The sequence below is a fragment of the Mastomys coucha genome, unplaced genomic scaffold (assembly GCF_008632895.1).
Source record: "Mastomys coucha isolate ucsf_1 unplaced genomic scaffold, UCSF_Mcou_1 pScaffold16, whole genome shotgun sequence".
Lineage (NCBI taxonomy): Eukaryota > Metazoa > Chordata > Mammalia > Rodentia > Muridae > Mastomys > Mastomys coucha.
Window position 1 is genome coordinate 103134242 of NW_022196898.1, and position 21181 is coordinate 103155422.

General features: G+C 35.9%; 2 long non-coding RNA genes across 2 annotated transcripts in view; both read right to left on the reverse strand.

The window, feature by feature from the left end:
- The window catches only part of LOC116094418, a 25948-nt gene extending 16024 nt beyond the window's left edge, over window positions 1-9924 (reverse strand). Inside the window, exon 1 of the long non-coding RNA XR_004120105.1 lies at window positions 9876-9924. This is a non-coding gene — a long non-coding RNA (uncharacterized LOC116094418). The remainder of the gene's footprint in view (window positions 1-9875) is intronic.
- LOC116094420 lies at window positions 9913-20890 on the reverse strand. Its single transcript, XR_004120106.1, has 3 exons — window positions 20771-20890; window positions 17499-17592; window positions 9913-9959 (listed from the first exon to the last, which is right to left on the reverse strand). It is a non-coding gene; the product is annotated as an uncharacterized LOC116094420 (long non-coding RNA).
- Window positions 20891-21181: the final 291 nt, after the last annotated feature.

Here is a 21181-nt window from a genome sequence, read left to right on the forward strand (position 1 = left end):
TAACCATTGTATCATTTAAAACTCACATTGACCTATCAAATTTTAATTATATTTCATGTATGTGAAAAGTCACAGATTAGCACTCTTGGTGGATAAGACCTAAGCAGACTCATATGTGGTTGTGTATGTGTGTGAGCAAGTGTATGTTTGTGTATGTGTGTGTGTGTGTGTGTGTGTGTGTATGTGTGTGTATGTGTGTGCATGTGTATGTGTGTGTATGTGTGTATGTGTGTGTGTGTGTATGTGTGTGTGTGATACATTTCTTAAATACTTAAGATCATCTATATTTAATCATGAATATAATTGCGTGATGCTAGGATACACGTGTGTTTACACTAGTACATTCTACTTTATTCAATAATCACAGGGCTTATTTATGTCTGATTTGTTTATGTGTTTGCAATAAATTTCTTTCTCTGACCATGAGAAATTTCTTAGTGCCAATATGCCTATCTTTCGATTCAAAAAGTCCACCCATATTAATTTCAAAATTATAAAATTAACTCATTTTAACAGCACACCTACCAATTCCAGTGCTGCATGGTTGCTGCTTATTTTATTATTTAGTTGCTACTTTATTGATTTATTTGTTTTTACCCTTTGTAGAATACAAATGGGGGACTATTTGTGGACATTCCTGGACCCAGGCTTTCACCCAAAAGAGAGCGTCAAACTCTCTTTATTTATTCATGGTTTATTCAAGTTGTGGATAGAATTTAATAGAATGGTATTCTTTTGTTTCATATTATATTCTATATTTGGGTGGAGGCTTTGTTTGATTTTCATTGCAAATTGCATGACATTCCTTCTTGGAGTTATACTGTTTGATTTGAAAATTCTCAGAATAATTGATACAAAATGAGCATAGCCACAGAAAGTCTTGTCATAGGAAAAATTTCTTGTAGGAAATTTTTTCACTCAGCCATGATCTTAGAATGACTGCCAGTCATTGATTTGTCCTACAAACTTCTGTTTCTAATTTTCTGAAATCTAATATAAATGTGATCATCATAGCCTGAGAGATGAATTGTTCAGCAGTTAAGGACACCTGCTTTTCTTGCAAAGCCCAGGGCATCTTTATCAGAACCTATAAGGTGTCTCACAACCATTCACAGCTTTAGTTACAAGAAATCTGAAGTCCTCTTATAACCTCTACAGGAAGCAAGTACACATGTAATGCATAGGTATACATGCAGGTAAAATACCTATGCACATAAAAACATAAACATAAATACATCTATCAAAAACTTGATATAACCATATTTTGTGTGTGGGTTTTTCTGGGTAATCATGTGTGCTTAAGACTTATTGATGTTTGAACTAATTGTTCAGCTCATTCACAGCAGTATATTTTGTGGTTCTCCAAGCTGTTTTGGCCTTTATTAGAAAAGCTACTACAAATCATTAATTGTTATTGTATGAACATAAAATATTTTTAACTATAACAATATCTAGTGGTTTTGCTTAGTATATTTACTGTGATAACTTGCTATGAACATTTTTTTCAAAACAGCCTATTTACTAGTGTCCCAATCAGAGGGATCATGATCCTTCTTCAGAATTCTTCCATCAGATCATAATGATAGACTGATTATTATTTATTTTTAGTAGTATTTCTGAGATCTGTTTTGTGTTTATCATTATTAGGAACTAATGGTGACCTTATGAACTAATAATGGTGAGATTTTGATATTCTTATCTTTATATATTTGAGGAAATTCAGATATATTACCAATTTATTTTTGACTGGTTTACTTTCACACTTCCTCTTTACTTCTAAATATGCTGAATTTTATATAAGTTTTCATATATTTGATGAATATTTTGTAATAATATAACTCATTTTTATCCTCTTAAGAACGTATTTTACAGAGCAAAAGATTTTATATGTATAAGTATATGCTGATACATATTCTTTACTTTTAAGATTATGACGTGACTGTCCTATGTTTTAAGTCTTAAATCAAAAATCAGCGATAAATAGTGAGATCCTACCTCAAAAATAAATAAATAAAGTAAAAATAAAACAAAACAAAATAATTAGCCATGTTTTCTTTCATAATTTCTTCTGTACATTTCATAATTTTGCAGTTTACATTGAGAGTTAAGATTAACTTTTGCTGACATTGTTATAGATTGTGAGAACAGTGCTGAAGTCCATCCAACTCATCATACTGCATACAGCATTGACTTGCCACAGCTTAGCTGTTGGAAATGCATAGATGCTTTTGAATTCATGAGGTCCTGTCTGCTCTATATTCCAGAATCCTATGTGGAAAGCAAACACCTCTGCCTTTGAACCGAAATGCATTCCTAACTTTTTCTCTAGTAGTTTCACGGTATGGGCTCTTATATCAGCATCTTTGAACCATTTACATCATATATCTCTATGGTATAAGAGTAAAAGTCCAGTTTCATTTTTCTGCTTATAGAGATCCACATATCTCAAAATCATTTGTTGTAGAACCTGGCATTTATTCAATGGATAATTTTGATATCTTTTTCAAAAATCAGGTAGCTGTAGTTTCATGAACCTATACCTGAGTTCTCTGTTCTGTCACACACACACACACACACACACACACACACACACACACACACACAAAACACACATACCCCCACACACACTGATCCTGTGAGGACATATGAATGAAACAGATAACTACTGTAAACAAGTATGCCCACTCTTTTGACATTGTGATACCACATGGTCACCTACAAGAGGTAGACTTCAGAGGGAAATATTAACTCACATATGTATTTTATAATATTTTAAATAATTTTGTGGTTTTTGTTAGTCCTCATTCATAGCTATCTGGCTACATAAAAAATAATTGACAGAAGCCTAGGTGTATATTAGATATAAATTTACTACCTTGGGTAGCATCTGTATTTCATGCTTTTGTTCAGATGTTTCCAAATGTTTTAAGGATTTTTTACTATGACTTAAGTCTAAGAAATGATTATGGAAATTTTACATATTTGAAAAAATGGAATTAGTATCAGTTTTCCTATATGTTAATCTGAGCTTATATGTATGTTATCTATATGTGCTTAACACATACACTTTATATATACATATATATACATATATATGTATATATATATGTATGTGTGTGTATATATACATATATACATATATATATATACATATATATATATATATATATATATATATATATATATATATATATATATATATATATTGTACTGGCTGGTTTTGTGTGTCAACTTGACGCAGGCTGGAGTTATCACAGAGAAGGGAGTTTCAGTTGTGGAAGTGCCTCCATGAAATCCAGCTGTGGGGCATTTTTCAATTGCCCCTTGTGGGTGGTGCCATCCCTGGGCTGGAAGTCTTGGGTTCTATAAGAGAGCAGGCTGAGCAAGCCAGGAGAAGCAAGCCAGTAAAGAACATCCCTCTATGGCCTCTGCATCAGCACCTGCTTCCTGAATTGCTTGAGTTCCAGTCCTGACTTCCTTTGGTGATGAACAGCCATGTGGAAGTGTAAGCGCAATAAACCCTTTCCTCCCCAACTTGCTTCTTGGTCATGATGTTGTGCAGGAATAGAAACCCTGACTAAGACATATATATATATATATATATATATATATATATATATATATCTCACATTATACATATAATATATCAACAATGATATATATATATATACATGTAGATAAATATATTACTCAATAATTATAATATATAAGGATAAACATGCTAAAGGGATGAAGGAAGATTAATAGAGACCAAAGAACATGAAACATCAATTGATAATGAGTTCTCAGAAAGGTCATTTCTCCTCTGATATCAAAATTTAGTACTAAAGAGCCTGGTGAATTAGAAATGTTAACAGTCCAAAAAATAAAAACACAAACCATTTAAGTATTCCTCAATGCAGCAAGATAAAATATGTATGACAATACCAGGTCTGTCTCAGCAATACACCAGATAAACCTGACTGACTAGAGTCACTTCCAAAAATACAGATGAGACTCGAGGAACCTCTCTTTAAAAGCAGAGGGAGAACAGGAAACTCCTATGTATGTGCTACACAATGCTGAGCCTAGGAGAACAAGAAACTCCTGTGTATGTGCTACACAATGTTGAGCCTAACATTACTACCAGGTGCAGACTCCATTCTATAGTAAAAAAAAAAAAATTGTGGGAAGCCCAGGCTTTCAGAACTCATCAGTCATTCAATTGTTTCCTCATTCCTGGGGTTGCAGTTGGAGAGGTCCCATGCACTGGCCAGGAAGGCATATGTCAGTGAGTTCCACAGTAGAACAGATACCTCACAGCAATGAGTGAGGAAGCATTCTTTAGTTTCAGTGTACCATATGAGGTATGGTGAAAACAGGCAGGATCAATAGCATCTAAAGTCCCATGTGTGAACTATAAATTCTTCAATGAAACCTAAATCAAAGGCATCTCACCCCGAAAATGAGCAAATGTCAACAGGAACAACAGCCTTCCCTGAGCAAGAGAGAGGAGACAGAAAAGAAAAACTCTCAGATCTCAGACATTTGGGTCTCTTGCAAGAGGTCTGATTCTATTTTCTTTAGATTCCAAGAAGGCAGTATAGGATAGGTTTCACAAAAGAAGAAGAAGAAGAAGAAGAAGAAGAAGAAGAAGAAGAAGAAGAAGAAGAAGAAGAAGAAGAAGAAGAAGAAGGAAGAAGAATTTGAGGAAATAGTGGTTGACTACTTCCCATAATTGGAGAAAAACATAATTTACATATTCAAAAAGCATATTGAAGCACAAACAGAAACTCCAAATGAAACAGACTAAGAAAATGCATAAAAATACATGTCAAAGCATATTGTTATCAAGCTTCTAAGTACCTAGGAAAACTTTCCAAGCTGTCTTAAGAAAATAAAGTATTACCTACAGGGGAAAAGTAGTTCAGATGACAGCTGACTTTGCATCAGAAGCCAGAGCAGCCAGAAGGAAGGATACCACATCTTTCAAGAGCTAAAAGTAAAGAACTGTCAACCTAAAAATTGTATATCCACTGAAAATACCCACCAGGAGGAAGAATGCAATCAATATATCACTGGGTAAAAGAAAAGTCAGAGAGCATGTTGCCAGCAGACATATTTAGTAGATTGACCAAAGTGATGTTTGCACACTGAGTAGAAGCACAAATGTTGAAGCATAAAAGAAGATGAATAAGGAAGAGAGTGAACTTGTGCAGAAAGGTGTCTCTGTGTAAGACATTTTTTGATAATTGGGATAAGTTGAACCTTTCTAGGGTGCTTCAGCAGGCATTATTTTTCTCCCCTGACAATTTGCTGAGAATTTTCCCATAGCATGATGCTGGTCCTCAGGGAGGAGGCTTCCATGCAGACCCATCTCAGTTCTGCCAGCCACTGTGTCTGTTTATCTGTGGTATATTCAGCAGTGTGTATTTACTTTCAAATTCTGTAGGCAAGTAAGGAAAACAGAAATATCATATATTGTTTTGGGAGTTGCTTGGAATATTTGTCATATAATTACCATGCAGCACAACACTGTCTAACATCTGGGAAATATTTCTTTGTTCACTGTCTTTTTGCCTCAATCCCAACTAAAATGTAAGGCTCATAAGACTGTAGGCTCATCTACTGGGTGTTCACCTGCAATCCCAGAACATAGATTAGTCACTGACATAGATGACAAAGAAAATAAATATTTGCTGAAAATGATGATCATAAATCAAGAAGGACACAGGGCTGAAAAAACAAAGCAGAGTAGCCTGCGAAGTTTGACTGTATGAGTGGTGATGGGCACAGAGAACCATTCTGTCTTCCATTACTACCTCTAGGGCGTTGGTGAACTCAAGGAGGGGGTTGAAGTATAAGCAGAAAGAGAGATAAGTAGGGATTACATTGATTATTAAGAGAATAATATTAGGCTTGGATAAGGACAGAGAAATATTTCTACAGACATAGGAAGCAAATCAGAGACACTACCCATCTATCTGCCCCTCCTCATTCTGTAAATAAAACAAATAAGTGATGGTTGTGTGAAAGTAGCTATGAAGGCTATTGTTAATTGTCAACTTGACATAATTTAGAATCACTTAGGAGATGAGCCTCTGGACATGCCTGTAGGCAATACTTGTTGACCAAGCCAGCTGCAAGGAAGGAGTGAGGATTAAAAAGAAAAAGAAAAAGACAATTAGACAACACTGTAGTATGACTCCGGCTAGTTCTGAGGATGAAGTGGGTTTGCTTTTTTCCAGTCTGCTTTTATACCATTTTAATTACATGGAAATAATAAGGGTTGGATAAGGACAAAGAAATATTTCTACAGACACAGGAAGCAAATCAGAGACTCTACCCATCTATCCAGGGTAAGGAACAAACAAGGTACAAGTCTCCTGATCACTGTTTCTAGAGGCTTATCAGGATGACCAAGATATCTGAGCCTACTTCCCTCTCCTAGCCCAAAGTCAAATTCTTGCCTGAAGCCTACTTATTTGTTCTAGCCCAAAATCAGATTCCTGCCTGAGCTTACTTCTGTGTCCTGGCCCAATGTCAAATTCCTGCCAAGTTTCTAGAAGTAGCCCCAAAAGGTTTACACAACTTGTCTTTTTTAGTTGACGTGAGAAATGCCATCCAATGTGAGTGGCATTTTTTCTCAGCGATTCCTGGAATATACAGATGGAGCAAATGAGTTTAGCATGGCCTGAATGTTTAATACCTGCTTCCTCTTTGAACCTGTGGTTAAGACCATCTCCTTCAAGTCCTTGCCCCTGTGAATTCCACATGATGAGACTACACACTTGAAGCCTGAGCCAAAATAATCCCTTTCTGCCATAAAGGTCATTAGCTAAAGTATTTTATCACATAAACAAAAAAGTAACTAGACAATGACAGTACTCCACCCAGACAAATTTTTTATTTTTAAGCCTCATTTTTCCTATAGATATAGGCACCATGGTTCCTCACTCAATAGAGTACTGATCATCATCCTTGACTTCACTAACGTCTTGTCTTTCATACTATCCACCATAAGAAGAACTCATTATATAAACCCGCTAGTCCTTTTAATAACTTCTGAAGAAAACATGCTAATAAGTATATAAAAAAAGTTCTTTTACTTTTAGCTTAGTAGCTTTTTGTGGCATTTATCTTTGTCTTTACCTGCCCAATCCAACATGTTTCATGTTTACTCTATATGAAAATAATTGCCATTTTTTTTTTATTTTTGGTTTTTCGAGACAGGGTTTCTCTGTGTAGCCCTGGCTGTCCTGGAACTCGCTCTGTAGACCAGGCTGGCCTCGAACTCAGAAATCCGCCTGCCTCTGCCTCCCAAGTGCTGGGATTAAAGGCATGCGCCACCACCGCCCGTCTTTTTGCCAATTATTTTGGAGAGAATGGAAATTATTTTTTCTACATCTACATATACATCTCTATTTTTTGTGTATGATGTCTTTCTCAGTTTCCTCACATAGTAACAAGATGTAAGTGTCCCCAATTAATACTTTGGATTCTAGTGGCAAACAAGAAAAACTGTAGTCATCTGATGTTGGTTAACTTTTGACAAATAGGAGATTTTATATATGTATATACAGATATAATTCATGTATATATATATATATATCCATGCATTATATATTGAACATTTATAAAAATAGTTTTTATTCTATAAAATGTTTCTGAGTGACACAGATTCTCCCTCTCTCTCTCTCTCTCTCTCTCTTTCTTTCTCTTACATACACACACACATGCATACACAAAAATTTAAAAGTCAGAAATTTATGTTTATTTATTTAAATTCCTCATCCCCACTGCTACATATTTCTATTTGATTTCCTGACATTCTGTACTTCTCTCTTGTCCCTTCCAATACCCGATCCTGCTCCCTACTTTTCCCCTCCCCTTTCTTTCGCCCTCCCAGGTCCTTCTGTCCCTCTGTCTCCTGTGACTACTTTGTTCTCCCTTCTATGTAGCATTGAATCATCCATACTTTGGTCTTACTTCGTAAGTAAGACCAACTCCATATGGTTTGTGGGTTGTATTGTGGGTATTCTGAGCTTTGGGGTTAATATCCACTTATCAGTAAGTACATACCATGTGTGTTTTTTTGTGTCTGGGTTACCTCACTCAGGATGATATTTTCTATTTCTATCCATTTGCCTATAAATTTCATGAAATCATTGTTTTTAATATATGAATAGTACTTCATTGTGTAATTGTACCACATTTTCTGTATCCATTCAACTGTTGAGGGACATCTGGGTTGTTTCCAGCTTCTGGATAGTATGAGTAAGGCTGCAATAAATACAGTGGAGCATGTATCCTTGATATATACTAGAGCATCTTTTGAGTATATGCCGAGTAGTTACATAGCTGGCTCTTCAGGTAGAACTACTTCTAGTTTTCTGAGGAACTGACAGATTGATTTCCAAAGTAGTTTTACTAGCTTGCAGTCCTATCAGCAATGGAGGAATGTTCCTCTTTCTCCACATCCTCACCAGCACCTGCTGTTACCTGAGTTTTTGATCTTACCCATTCTGACCAGTGTGAGGTGGAGTCTCAGGGTTGTTTTGATTTGTATTTCCCTGATGAATAAGGATGTTGAATATTGAATATTTTCTTTATTTACATTTCAAATGTTATCCCCTTTCCTGGTTTCCCTCCCTCCTGGAAACACCCTATCACATCCTCCCTCCTCCTTCTTCTGTGAGGATGTTTTTCCACCCTCCCACCCATTCCCACCTCCCTGCCTTTGATTTCCATAAACTGGGACATCTATTGAGCCTTCATAGGACCAAGGACCTCTCCTCCCATTGATGCCTGACAAGGCCATCCTCAGCTACATATGCAGCTAGAGCCATGTGTATTTCTTTGTTGATGGATTAGTCCCTGGGTGTTCTGGGGGGTCTGAGTGGTTGATATTGGTGGTGTTCTTATGGGGTTGCAAGCCCCTTCAACTCCTTCAGTACTTTCTCTAACTCCTCTATTGGGGACCCAACATTCAGTCCAACGGTTGGCTGTGAACCTCTGTATTTGTAAGTCTCTGGCATGGCCTCTCAGAAGGCAGCCCTATCAGGCTCCTTTCAGCATACACTTCTTGGCATCCACAATAGTGTCTGTGTTTGGTAACCATATATGGGATGAATCCCCAGATGGGACAGTCTCTGAGTGGTCTTTCCTTCAGTATCTGCTCAATACTTAATCTCCATATTTGCTCCTGTGAGAATTTTGTTCTCCTTCTCAGAAGGAATGAAACACCCACCCTTAGGTTTTCTTACTTATTGAGCTTCATGTGGTCTGTAAATTGTATCCTGGTTATTTGGAGCTTTTGAGCTACTATCCACTTATCAGTGAGTGCATATCATTTGTGTTCTTTTGTGATTGTGATACCTCACTCAGGATAATATTCCTCATTTGAGAATTCTTTGTTTAGCTCTGTACCCCACTTTTAATAGAGATATTTGGTTCTCTGGAGTCTAACTTCTTGAATTATTTGTATATATTAGATATTAGCCTTTTATTGGATAGATAATATTGGGTTGGTAAAAATCTTTTCCCAATTTGTGGGTTGCCATTTTGTTCTATTGACAATGTCCTTTACCTTACAGGAGCTTTTCAATTTTATGAGGTCCCATTTGTTGATTGTTGATTTTAGAGCATGAGTGGCACAACCTTCTTCTACTCAAAGGATAAAGAAATTGAGAAAGAAAATAGGGAAATGATACCCTTCACAATAATCACGAATAATATAAAATATCTTAATGTGATTATAACCAAGCAAGTGAAAGATCTTTATGACAAGAATTTCAAGTTTCTGATGAAATAAATCAAACTAGACTTCAGAAGATGGAAAGATTTCTTATGCTTATGGATTGGCAGGATTAACATAGTAAAATTGGCCATCTTACCAAAAGCAATCTACAGATTCAATGCAATCCTCTTCAAAATTCCAACTCATTTCTTCATAGAGATAGAGCAATTCTCAAATTCATCTGCAATAACAAAAAAAAACCCAAGATATTGAAAACTATTTTCAACAATAAAAGAACTTCTGGGGAAATCAGCATTCCTCACCTCAAGGTGCACTACAGAGCAATAGTGATAAAAACAAAAACAAAAACGAAAACATAAAACAAAACATGCTATTGGTACAGAGAAAAGCAGGTAGATGAATGGAATAGAATTTAAGACCCAGAAATAAACCCACACCCCTATGGTCACATGATCTTTGATGAAGAAGCCAAAACCATCCAGTGGAAAAAAGACAGCATATTCAAAAAATGGTGCTGGTTCAACTGGTGGTCAGCATGTAGAAAAATGCAAATTGATCGATTCTTATTTCCTTGTACAAAGCTCAAGTTCAACTGGATCAAGGCCCTCCACATAAAACAAGATATGTTGAATTTAATAGAAGAGAAAATGGGGAAGAATCTTTAACACATCGGCACAGGGGAAAATTTCCTATTAACTTTATAATCTCACTTGATTTCTTTGAAAATGTCATGCTTCAATTTTATCTCTTTTTTAGACATTGGTCTCTTTCTATTGGTTTTGTTATCATTTTATTAATTTATATTTTATGCATGTAAATAGTTTTCCAGTGTGTGTGTCTGTGTATCACATGTGTGAAATGCCTGTAGAGATCAAAAAAATGCATCGGACTTACTGGAAAGCTAGTTAAAGTCAATTGTGAACCATCATGTGGGTGCAAGGAATTGAACCTGCGACCTCTGGAAGAAGCAATTAGAACTCTTAATGCTGAGCCACCTCTCCAGTATTATCTCTACCTACTTCATCATCACTTTGACCCTTCTTGTAGTTTTGTGTAATTTTACTCTTCTGGTTATAAAGTACACATTTTTTTACTCAAAATTAAACAGTAAATACACCTATTAAGTCTGATGTTTCCCCTACTCACCACAAAATCCCTGATAGATTTCTCAGATATCTTTCAAGATGGCAGTTTGTTTTGGACCTGTATCCATGTGCTCCATCTTTACAATCACGATGAGTTATGATGGGTATAATATAAAAGTTTCGTACCTGACTTTCAAAATCCTCTATCCCATGCTATATCCTTAAACTTAGTTTTTAAAAATTCATCTTGTATTATATTCAATACATAATAAAAGCATAAGGTGCTTATTATTACATCACTTTATTGTGTTTTTTCTCTACCTATATTTTGAGCTGTGTGTGTTTTTCAAACTTGAAACATGGAAATACAGTCTGTTTTTATGCACCTTACTGATATGCATTGGCTCCAAAACACAGGGTAAGAGATCAAAATCTGAACCTGCTCCTGGGTGTCAGGGGAAGAGCCTCCAGTTAAATTTCAAATAAATTACAAGGAAATTTTTATTAGAAAATGATAACAGGTCTTGTGACACCAGGACTTGCCCTATCAGGCATGTAAATGCTCCTATTTAATATTTATCACTAACCATGTATCCTTATGTACTGAATCCTAGAGATAGATTCATAAATAATTGACCTGGTTTGAATGAAGCTGAAGCTGTTAAAACAGGAGATAGGAAAATAATTCTGAGGCAATAAAGGCATAGCCTTGAGATTTAGAGTCAAACTGTGTACACCTGAATTATGTAGGAAAGACAGAGTCCTTCATGATGGTAGAAATACCCAAGCATTAAGTTAAATAACTTTATATGAACCAAGAAAATGGGGAGCATAGTAGTTTTGACCTTTCTGTCATTTTAAAAGTGTATTTAAAATAATTTTTGAGTTTTATATTGCACAAAGTAAATTGAGGTACACTCTGAACTTAAGGAAGTCCTCCCTTCTAACAGTGACATGAAGAGAAGGGGAAAGAAATGGACATTAGTAAGTCAAAATAGCTTACAAGAGAGTTATTCAGAGTTAAATTGGACCAAATAAATATGGAGAAACCTTTACAAATGAGGATACAAGAATTGACTTAAAAAACAAAGCATGAAAGCTTTCTATTTTTCTTATATATTTAGAATGCACTTTTCTATTGAAGATAGAGTACAATAGCTTCATGTTTATGTTTTTGACAATCTAGTTAAGGAATCTCTTGCCTTTGACTTCTTCCTCCCACCCCCCAAAAGCCTAAGGAAACACATAAATAAAATAACTGCACTTCCCCTCGCATAAAAATCAAAACAACAAATAGAAAACTGTAATCCAGCCAGCATCATTTCTTAGGCATGAAGTATTCTAGTGCTTCCCCTAAATTAAATCATAAACAAGTTCAGCAATCCATAATGCAGTTACATTTGCAGACACATAAATTTTATCTGGATAACTGCATGTCAGTTTCTTAAAAAATGTACATGCTGCTAAGGAGCATCTTATTCGCATACCAATAAATCACAGGATTTTCGTGGCTTAGTTGTCATGGATACATACCTTTTGTTTGAAAGATCTATCAGATGTGTGCATTTTAACCTTTGTTTAGCATATCTGCAGTGATGGTACAGGTATTTCAGAGTAGCAAATAAAATTAAGTCACTGTATAATTAATGCTTAAAAAATAAGCACCTCCACTGCATGCATATATTTTAATAAATCAGCCCTTACTGGCATTTGAGATACGAGAAGCTAAGTAGTGTGCTAACAGTTCAGGAGGTGATGACTTCACTTGTGAGGATATAGGCATATGGTACAGAAGGCATTCTGACGCAGGGGAATAACATGAATGAACACCATATCTCTTCAAGCATCATATCATTTGTTCCTAGCAGACCTCTGTCCTGTAGAGAGTGAACTCTGCAGGTCCAGATCCTAATTCTCACTCAGTCCCTACATCCTTCTATTTGAGTCTTTATTGTGTCATTTTCTTGTGTTGGTACATCCATTAAACTCATATATTTCTTTGTAATATTCTAATTTTTTTATTAGATGTTTTCTTATTTACAATATCTCCTTTCCCAGGTTCCCCTCCCAAAAACAATAAAATAAAATAAGAAAATAAAATAAAATTAAAAAAAACAAAAACTAAAATAATCCCCTGTTCTCTCCCCGCCTCCCCCTGCTCACAACCCCACCCCCTCCTGCTTACTGGCCCTGGCATTCCCCTTCACTGGGGCATAGAACCTTCACAGGGCCAAGGTCCTCTCCTCCCACTGATGACCGGCTTGGCTATCCTCTGCTATACGCATGCTGCTAGAGCCATGAATCTCACCATGTGTACTATTTGGTTGGAGCTTTAATCCTTGGGAGCTCTGAGGGTACTAGTTAGTTCATATTGTTGTTTGTCCTAAGGGGTTGCAAACTCTTCAGCTCCTTGGGTCCTTTCTCTAGCTCCTTCATTGGGGACCCTGTACTTAGTCCAATGGATGGCTATGAGCCTCTACTTCTGTATTAGTCAGGTACTATCAGAGCCTCTCAGGAGACAGCTATCTCAGACTCCTGTCATCTAGCACTTGTTGGCATTCACAATAGTGTCTAGGTTTGATGATTGAATATGGGAAGGATTCCCAGGTGGAGCAGTCTCTGAATTGTCCTTCCTTTAGTCTCTGCTCCATAGTAAGCCTCTACAACTCCTTCCATGGGTATTTTGTTCCCCTGTTTAAGAAGGAACTAAGTATCCACACTTTGGTCTTCCTTCTTCTTGAGTTTCTTATGGTTTGTGGTTTGTACTTTGTGTATTCTGATCTTCTAGGCTAATATCCACTTATCAGAGAATGCATACCATGTGTGGTTTTTTGTGACTGGGTGACTTCACTCAGGATGATATTCTCTAGGTCCATCCATTTCCCCATGAATTTCATAACTTCATTATTTTTAATAGCTGAGTAGTACTACATTGTGTAGATATACCACATTTTCTGTATCCATTCCTCTGTTGAAGGAGATCTGGGTTGTTTCTAGTTTCTGGCTATTTTAAGGCTGCTACATTCTTCTATTCAAGTCTTTATTATGTCATCTTCTTGTGTTGGTACATCCGTTAAACTCATATATTTCTATCTTCAAGACCTAAACTAGGAAAACATGGCACTGGCACTGTATTTTGCCATATGTGAAAGTCACTGACACAAACGAAAAGGATGAAAAGAGAACAAAGAAAATGAGTAGAATGGTAAATTGCTGTCTCTTGGTTCAAACTCATAAACTGAATTTCTTGATGTCACCATTATTCCAGCCTGCCAGCTATGCCAGCATTTGGATGAGAAGGCAGAATGCTCAGCATGCAGTGACTCTATTGATGATGCCCAGAAGCAGCAGACTCTTTGGAGGCTGTTAAAAAGACCCTGAGAGACAGGTAGAGCACACAGTAATTTTACCTCTAGATTGGTGCACTTACTGATACAGATGCCTCTAGTAAACAAATACAATTAAGTATAAAAACTTCAAATTTAGCCCCATCACTATCTTCCTTTTGGGAATATTTGCTGATATTTACTGTATGGCGTCTTACTTCTCCATCACATCATTATAGACATGCTTGGATAGGTGACAAAATTCTCTTTTTGGAGAAATTAGAAACAGTGAAAACTGTTAACTTACTATTTGTCTGATAGGTAAATTCAAACTCCTATATAGATACTGTATGGAAACATTCATGAGGGATATTCTATTTTTTATTATTGTACATATCACAGTTAATTATGAAGTAGGGGAGATATGGACATGGGAGGTTTTTTCTTTAAGTCTTTATTTCAATATTAATAGGAATGATTTGGTGCTACTTATGTTCCCATCTTATGAAGAACATTTTGTAATGTTATTAAACATGAAAACTTTTCCTTAATTTTCAAAATGGAGAATTGTTCTTAGAGTTACCTCTTTTATTAAGTTATTAACCAAAGTTAGAATCCATTTTATTGTTACTTTCACTATGGAAAATTCAGGATACTTTAGAAAATGCCTTAAAATGGAAACATTAACTAATAGTCAATATAATTCAATCCTTTGTTCACTTATTTAAAAATATCTAGAACAATTCTCACGATGTCCACAAATGGGATGTGGTTGAGGGAAGAAGGAAGAAAATAAATCCCATTGTATGTGAGATCTTAAGAGATGCATTCTAGTAAGTCACTGACTCAAAAAGAAAAGAAAAAAAAAAGGCTGTGAATAAATGTTGAATGCAAAGTTCTAAAGGGTATTGGCTACTTTGCTTAAAACCATAATATGTTATCATTATTTATATCATATATGTCATATATACACTTATTTAATATATTACATGTATAATTATATTTGTATCATATATATAACACTGTTAAATTTATATATACATAAACACATATATACATGAACATAAATAATATATGCAACAAGTATATATAATATGTTATTTACATTATATATGTTGTGTTGCCCCTATCAGTCGTGAGTGCTAGCTTGTTAGCTTCTGAACCTTGGTTCTAAGCAGAAGCAAAAAGCAGATGATGATAAAAATTCAAACATGTTATGGATTTTCTGCAGTACAATATACGTCAAATAAATATTCTTAGAAATTGAAATATCCTGGAAAAGTTCAAGCCTAACTCAGCTGTCACCCCAAGCCTGTCTTCCTGTGCCACTTATATCACTGACAGCCAATTCACTGAATGAAATTAAGTCAGATAGGTACATTTCATGAAAACACATTCTGTATTTTTCAATGTGATCTCTGATTTGGATAACCCCTGTTATCACAGAATGATTCATGAAGATGGATATTCTCCTTGGATTTATTAGAATAGTTTTAAATTACAGGTGATGGTTCAAAATAAAACCTGACAATACTTAATGAAGAATCTCTTGGGGAAAAACTGAAAAAAATTCATGTTATTGTTTTTTACAGTCTTAGGAAATGCACTGAATTCCACTAGTTATTAATTAGGAGGTAGATCAAAGGAATAATTGATCTATGGAACATAATTATTTTGTTTTGTTTTTATTAATTTTGTCTAAGTTTTATGTATATGTGTGGAAATTTGCTTGTATTTGTATGTGTGAGTTCATGTGTATATGATAATGCACATGCCTGTATAAGAGTGCACAGATGTGTAAGCATGTGTATGTGTATGTGAATGCACAATGTATGGATGTGCATGTGTGTGAGTGAGTGCACATATACATGAGTGTACATGTGTGTGTGAGAGAGAGAGATTGTACAGGGGTGTAGGAGAGAGAGAGAGAGAGAGAGAGAGAGAGAGAGAGAGAGAGAAAGAGAGAGAGAGAGAGAGTTAATATTTACTTACAATTAACAAAGTTTGTCCAGTCACTGCACAAGAAGGGCTCAGCCCCATTTTCATGAGCCAGGTAAGATTTCCATGAGGATCCCATGCTAGTTCCCCATTTCTAAGCAAGTAGGTATAAAATGAAGTTTCCTGTGATCCTTGCTTTGTTTGGTGACTGATCAAAATGACTCACATACCTCAGGAACATCCACCTCTATTACAGATGCTTGTAGAAATGCCACACTTGATGCAGGTGGACAGCCAGTGAAGACAGCAATAGGGCAAGTTCCCCATGGGTTCTCATCATGAGGCTTCAGTTTCATTAAAGTCTGGAGCCTTGGCCCTGAGCCCTGGTGTCTTTCAAGAAGTTTGGAGAGGGTTCGTTGCTTCCTTGTGTAAGCAACATCAGATAATCATGTACAGCTTAACTGCCAGGTAGTTCCCATCTCTGAAGCCCATCTTGAGGCTATTAAGAGCAATGACATTAGAATAACACATACTCTTATCATTAAGAAGTTATCAGGCCAGGTGGTGGTGGCGCAGGCTTTTAATCCCAGCACTTGGGAGGCAGAGGCAGGCAGATTTCTGAGTTTGAGGCCAGCCTGGACTACAGAGTGAGTTCCAGGACAACCAGGGCTATACAGAGAAACCCTGTCTTGAAAAACAAAAACAAACAAACAAAATTATCAAAGAGTTTAGGAACAGTATGTTAAGAAAGACCAAATTACAAAAAATAAAACAACAACAAAATGCCTTGAGTACTGCTATCACTAACACCAAGTACTCCCAGCATAAGAATCACTTGAGCATTGGAGAGTTGGAGGTATGTTGTCTGAATTAAAACAAGGAGGTCCTCATACTTGTTTTATAGAATTCAGTGAAAGCAGCAGAGGTTCTGAAAATGGGTTATTCATGGATGTGAGTGCATACATTAGAAAATAAAATGTCTGCTATAATAACATATCTTTGCTTACTGCTGTGGTAGAAAGAAAAATGTAAGTTATCACAATAAGATAAATGTGAAACTAGATAAAAAAGAGGCAGAAAACACAGAAATGACAATTTTAAAACTTACAGAAGTGACAAATATAATCAAGAATAGCAAAAACATTAGTTGTTAATATTATAATTAAAATAGAATAGAATTAGAGATATTTCAGATATTAATAAAAAAATACAGAAATTTTAACAACAATAGGAATGCATTCTGAAATTTAGAATAAATTGACACAAATCTATCAAATAATCTACGAATACTAGACATTTTTAAATAATATTATTTTTAATAGTGTCATAAGTAAGAGCTGTGACAACTAGTGCACAAGTGCAGCCAGCACAAACATAGATTATGTAAGGTATTTCAGGATATGAACTTACCATTTCTCACAATAATTTCAGATGCCCAGGTTAACAACACATTAAATTCGACTAATGATTGCTGGGCATGCTGGTCCCCACAGCAAACACAAGCCTGTTACAGAAGGAAAGCAGAGTTCAGTTTCAGTCAACAACCCTTGTGCAACCTTACAAGACAGAACATTGAAAAGTTTATCTATCAGTGTTACCAGTTCCTAAGACTTACTAAAAGACTACAAGGCTAATTTATGATTAAGATTGGATTCACATTATTGTCTAAAGCCATACATGTTAAATGGTACACCATCTGATCACTCTGTATGGAAAATGAAAATATCAGTAAAATTGTAAAACCCGTTTTTGATGAAGTAAAATTGTAGAGAATAAGAAAGTGAAATGAATAATAACAAAATTTCCACAGCTGATACATTTATGGTGAAATGTTGAAGCCATTACTCTTTTTTGATAGTGATGAATCACATAAGCAATTATGAATAGCTGTGATGTATTTTCCAGGTGTTAACTTTTATTGTGTGTATTGATTGCACATGGTACTGTTACATAAGGACATTTTAATTCAAGGACTTTGGACATAGAGAAGCCATTACATCAAGAACACAAACTACCTTCTCATTATTTCTTTTTTATTAATTTATAACAGTAATATGTGAATGATAACAAAAAAGATGAGTGCTTTTGTGAAGTAATTGGTAAAATCAGGGGGAAAATAACATTTCATAAAAGTTCAAATGGAATTTGGACAAATGAAAAGTAAAATGTCTTAAAAATAAAAAGTTTTTACTGGGTCAACTTAACAGTAGTAGAGACTCTGATTCTCATTAGACAGAACCATTGAAGTCATGAAAATTGAAGCAAAGGTAAAAAAAATGTGAAAAAGTACTCAGCAAGGCTAATATACACTTGACATTCTCAATAATTTTCAAGACAAATTGAAGTACTAACTTTTATCATTTTCCTTTATTCTTGAGAATCCCATGAACTATGAAGTAGGATCATATTTGTGTCCTGTATCCATCAACTGTCTCCCTCTTCCTTTACAGATTCCTCTCTGAACTTTATGCAGCCCTGTGTACAGATGATGTATTAAATCTGACAGTGGTGTCTAGGCATTGCTATGCATATGTGTGTGGTCATGGAGGGTCCATCCACTGAATCATGAGACGTATACTGGTAGGCATATCCCTGAAAAGAACTGAATTTCAACCTTTGCCACAAGGCTCTGGATACATCATGAAAGAGGATGAGAGCAGGATATGATCCTGAGGATGGGGAAGATAGCTATGGGATGTGGTCTTCTAGGTATGGCCCTGTGGTTATACTGAAGAACTCACAGCACACAGGGGTTATCAACACAATATCAAGCCAGTCAATATTACGACATAGATAGGGCTGTCAATCTCTTCACATTTTATTACATGAATTTGTGAAAATTTAGGAGGAAATGTGGTCTCTTTCTGTATTCCTGAAGCCTATGGTGAAAAATATTGGAAGAAATGAAATAAAAAAGGCAAAGGGATGGTGCTATGGAACTTGAGCTTTGAGGCTGGCCTACAATCATGATCCACTTCAGTGACATTTGGCAGCTCCCCAGTGGTCTTCTTTGGCTACACTATACCTGCTGCTCCTGTCTGCAGAATTAATACAGCAACTGGAGTTAGCTGATGCATGTAGTACCATCTAGAGAGTACTCAGAATGTTCTAGATGGCATGCCTAGTTGAGAGTTATTTACACAACCATACTTCTCGAGTTCCTTGTGTTCCACATCAATTGAAAAGGACATTTTCCAAAAACAGTCTTTTTTTTCACTCACACCCTGATGAATTGAGATCAGGATAGACAGGAGACCCTTGAACCATCTCCTTATTGAAGCATTATTCACATTATTCAAGAGGAGGGATCAGTGTATCTGCCTCCCTCTGTGGGAGTGGATAATAATGGCATCCTTAGATGCCATGAAGTCTGCAAACAGAAGCATGTTTTACCATTTGTAGTAACATGAATGAAACTGGAGCACATCATGCTCAGTCAAGCAAGCAAGCTCACAGAGACATAAGTATGATCTTACGCATAAGTTCTAACAATCCTCAAACCATAGTAACAGAAAGGGAACATTGTTCACATGAATATGTGGTTCAGGAAGGATGGAGAAAGAGGTTTAAGGCTATACTCTCTGTTGACTTCGGGTTTTCATGCTCTTCTCATCCTTCAGCTCCATTAGAGTGGTAAGATACCCTGACCAAAACCAGCTGAGTGTAAAGGAAAGGATTATTTAGGTTAAGCTTCCAGCTTAGTCTTTCACTGAAGAAAGTCTGGGAAGGAACCCAAGCAAGACCTTCAAGGCAGGTAGGCTGGCTTTTCTGTGCAGCATTCCCTTCAACCAAGGAACTCACAGCCAGGGAGGAATAGCAAGAACCCTGGAGTTTGCTGCCTACTATCTTCTGTGGATTCACACCCAGACAGGAGTGTTAGCTGCTGTGTTTCTGTATTTTATAAGTACATTTATGAGAAAATGAACTTTTTATGTAAGTTTCCTTCATATGAGATCACTAAGGGATGAAATGGTATATAAACTTCATGTTAGGTTTTTGTAAAACACATCTCAGTTTTTCCTCTGGAATAAATACTCTATATGAGACTGCTCGATCATATATTATATTTTTAAATTTTTCAATTCTACTATTTTTCAAATCTATAATTTAAAATAAGGGCTATAATAGATACATATATATTTCATTGTCTAAGAAATATTTTTAAGAACCATTTCTAGAATTTTGAAGTATATACTTCAAAATTATTTAAAATCCTTACAATTATTTTTCTTTTCTCATTTTTACCAAATGGAAAGTCAGTTTCCTCTTCCTCTGAAGATTTTCTTTTAAATTTGCTTCAATATGGAAATTCATGTAGATATCATGTCATTTAATGCACAATACAGGTTGATTTGTGTGTGTGTGTATGTTTGTGTGTGTGTGTGTGTGTGTGTGTGTGTGTGTGACTTTCAATGCACAAAAGCTTGTGCATTTCCCAGGCATCCTGTAAAATTCTCTCAGAAATACCAATTTAGAGAGTGGTGTCCCAGGATATTATCTTCTTCTCCTTTATGGGGTTATCTAAAAACTTTGGCCTATAAAAACAAAACACTTTTCTGTGCAGTGTAAAACAGTGCTCCTTACTTGGGCACTTCCCATTGGATTCTCAAACTGTATTAACATGTTTTACATAGACTCACATGACTGGAAAAACATGATGATACAACAATGAATCTCCATACCAAGTAATCCAGACACCTGCTTCCAGTTACAGGCTTTATGGTTTGTCTTTTTCTAAGTACTCTGGAAAGTATAACTTGCACACTCTCATTCCACACAGGAATCTGACACTCCCTGGGACAGTAGTTTCCTGAACTGTGGAAGTCAGCCTGTCTTCCCTAGAATGAAGCAAATAAAAGAAATTAAACTATGAATTCACTCTAGCAAATAATGTTGTCTTTTTGTTGTTTGAGCACACTAATTCTAATGTCTGAAAATAGTGAGATTTTGGCATGGTTTGACCTATAAAGAACATGTTGGTGACACTGGGGTTGGCAAGGTGGTCCAGATGTTATAGTTTTAGTGGTGTTTGTGCTGGTCTTAACCGTGAGAAGGAGGTAAGGAGGTAGTGGAGGATGTGGCTGTAGTGTTGG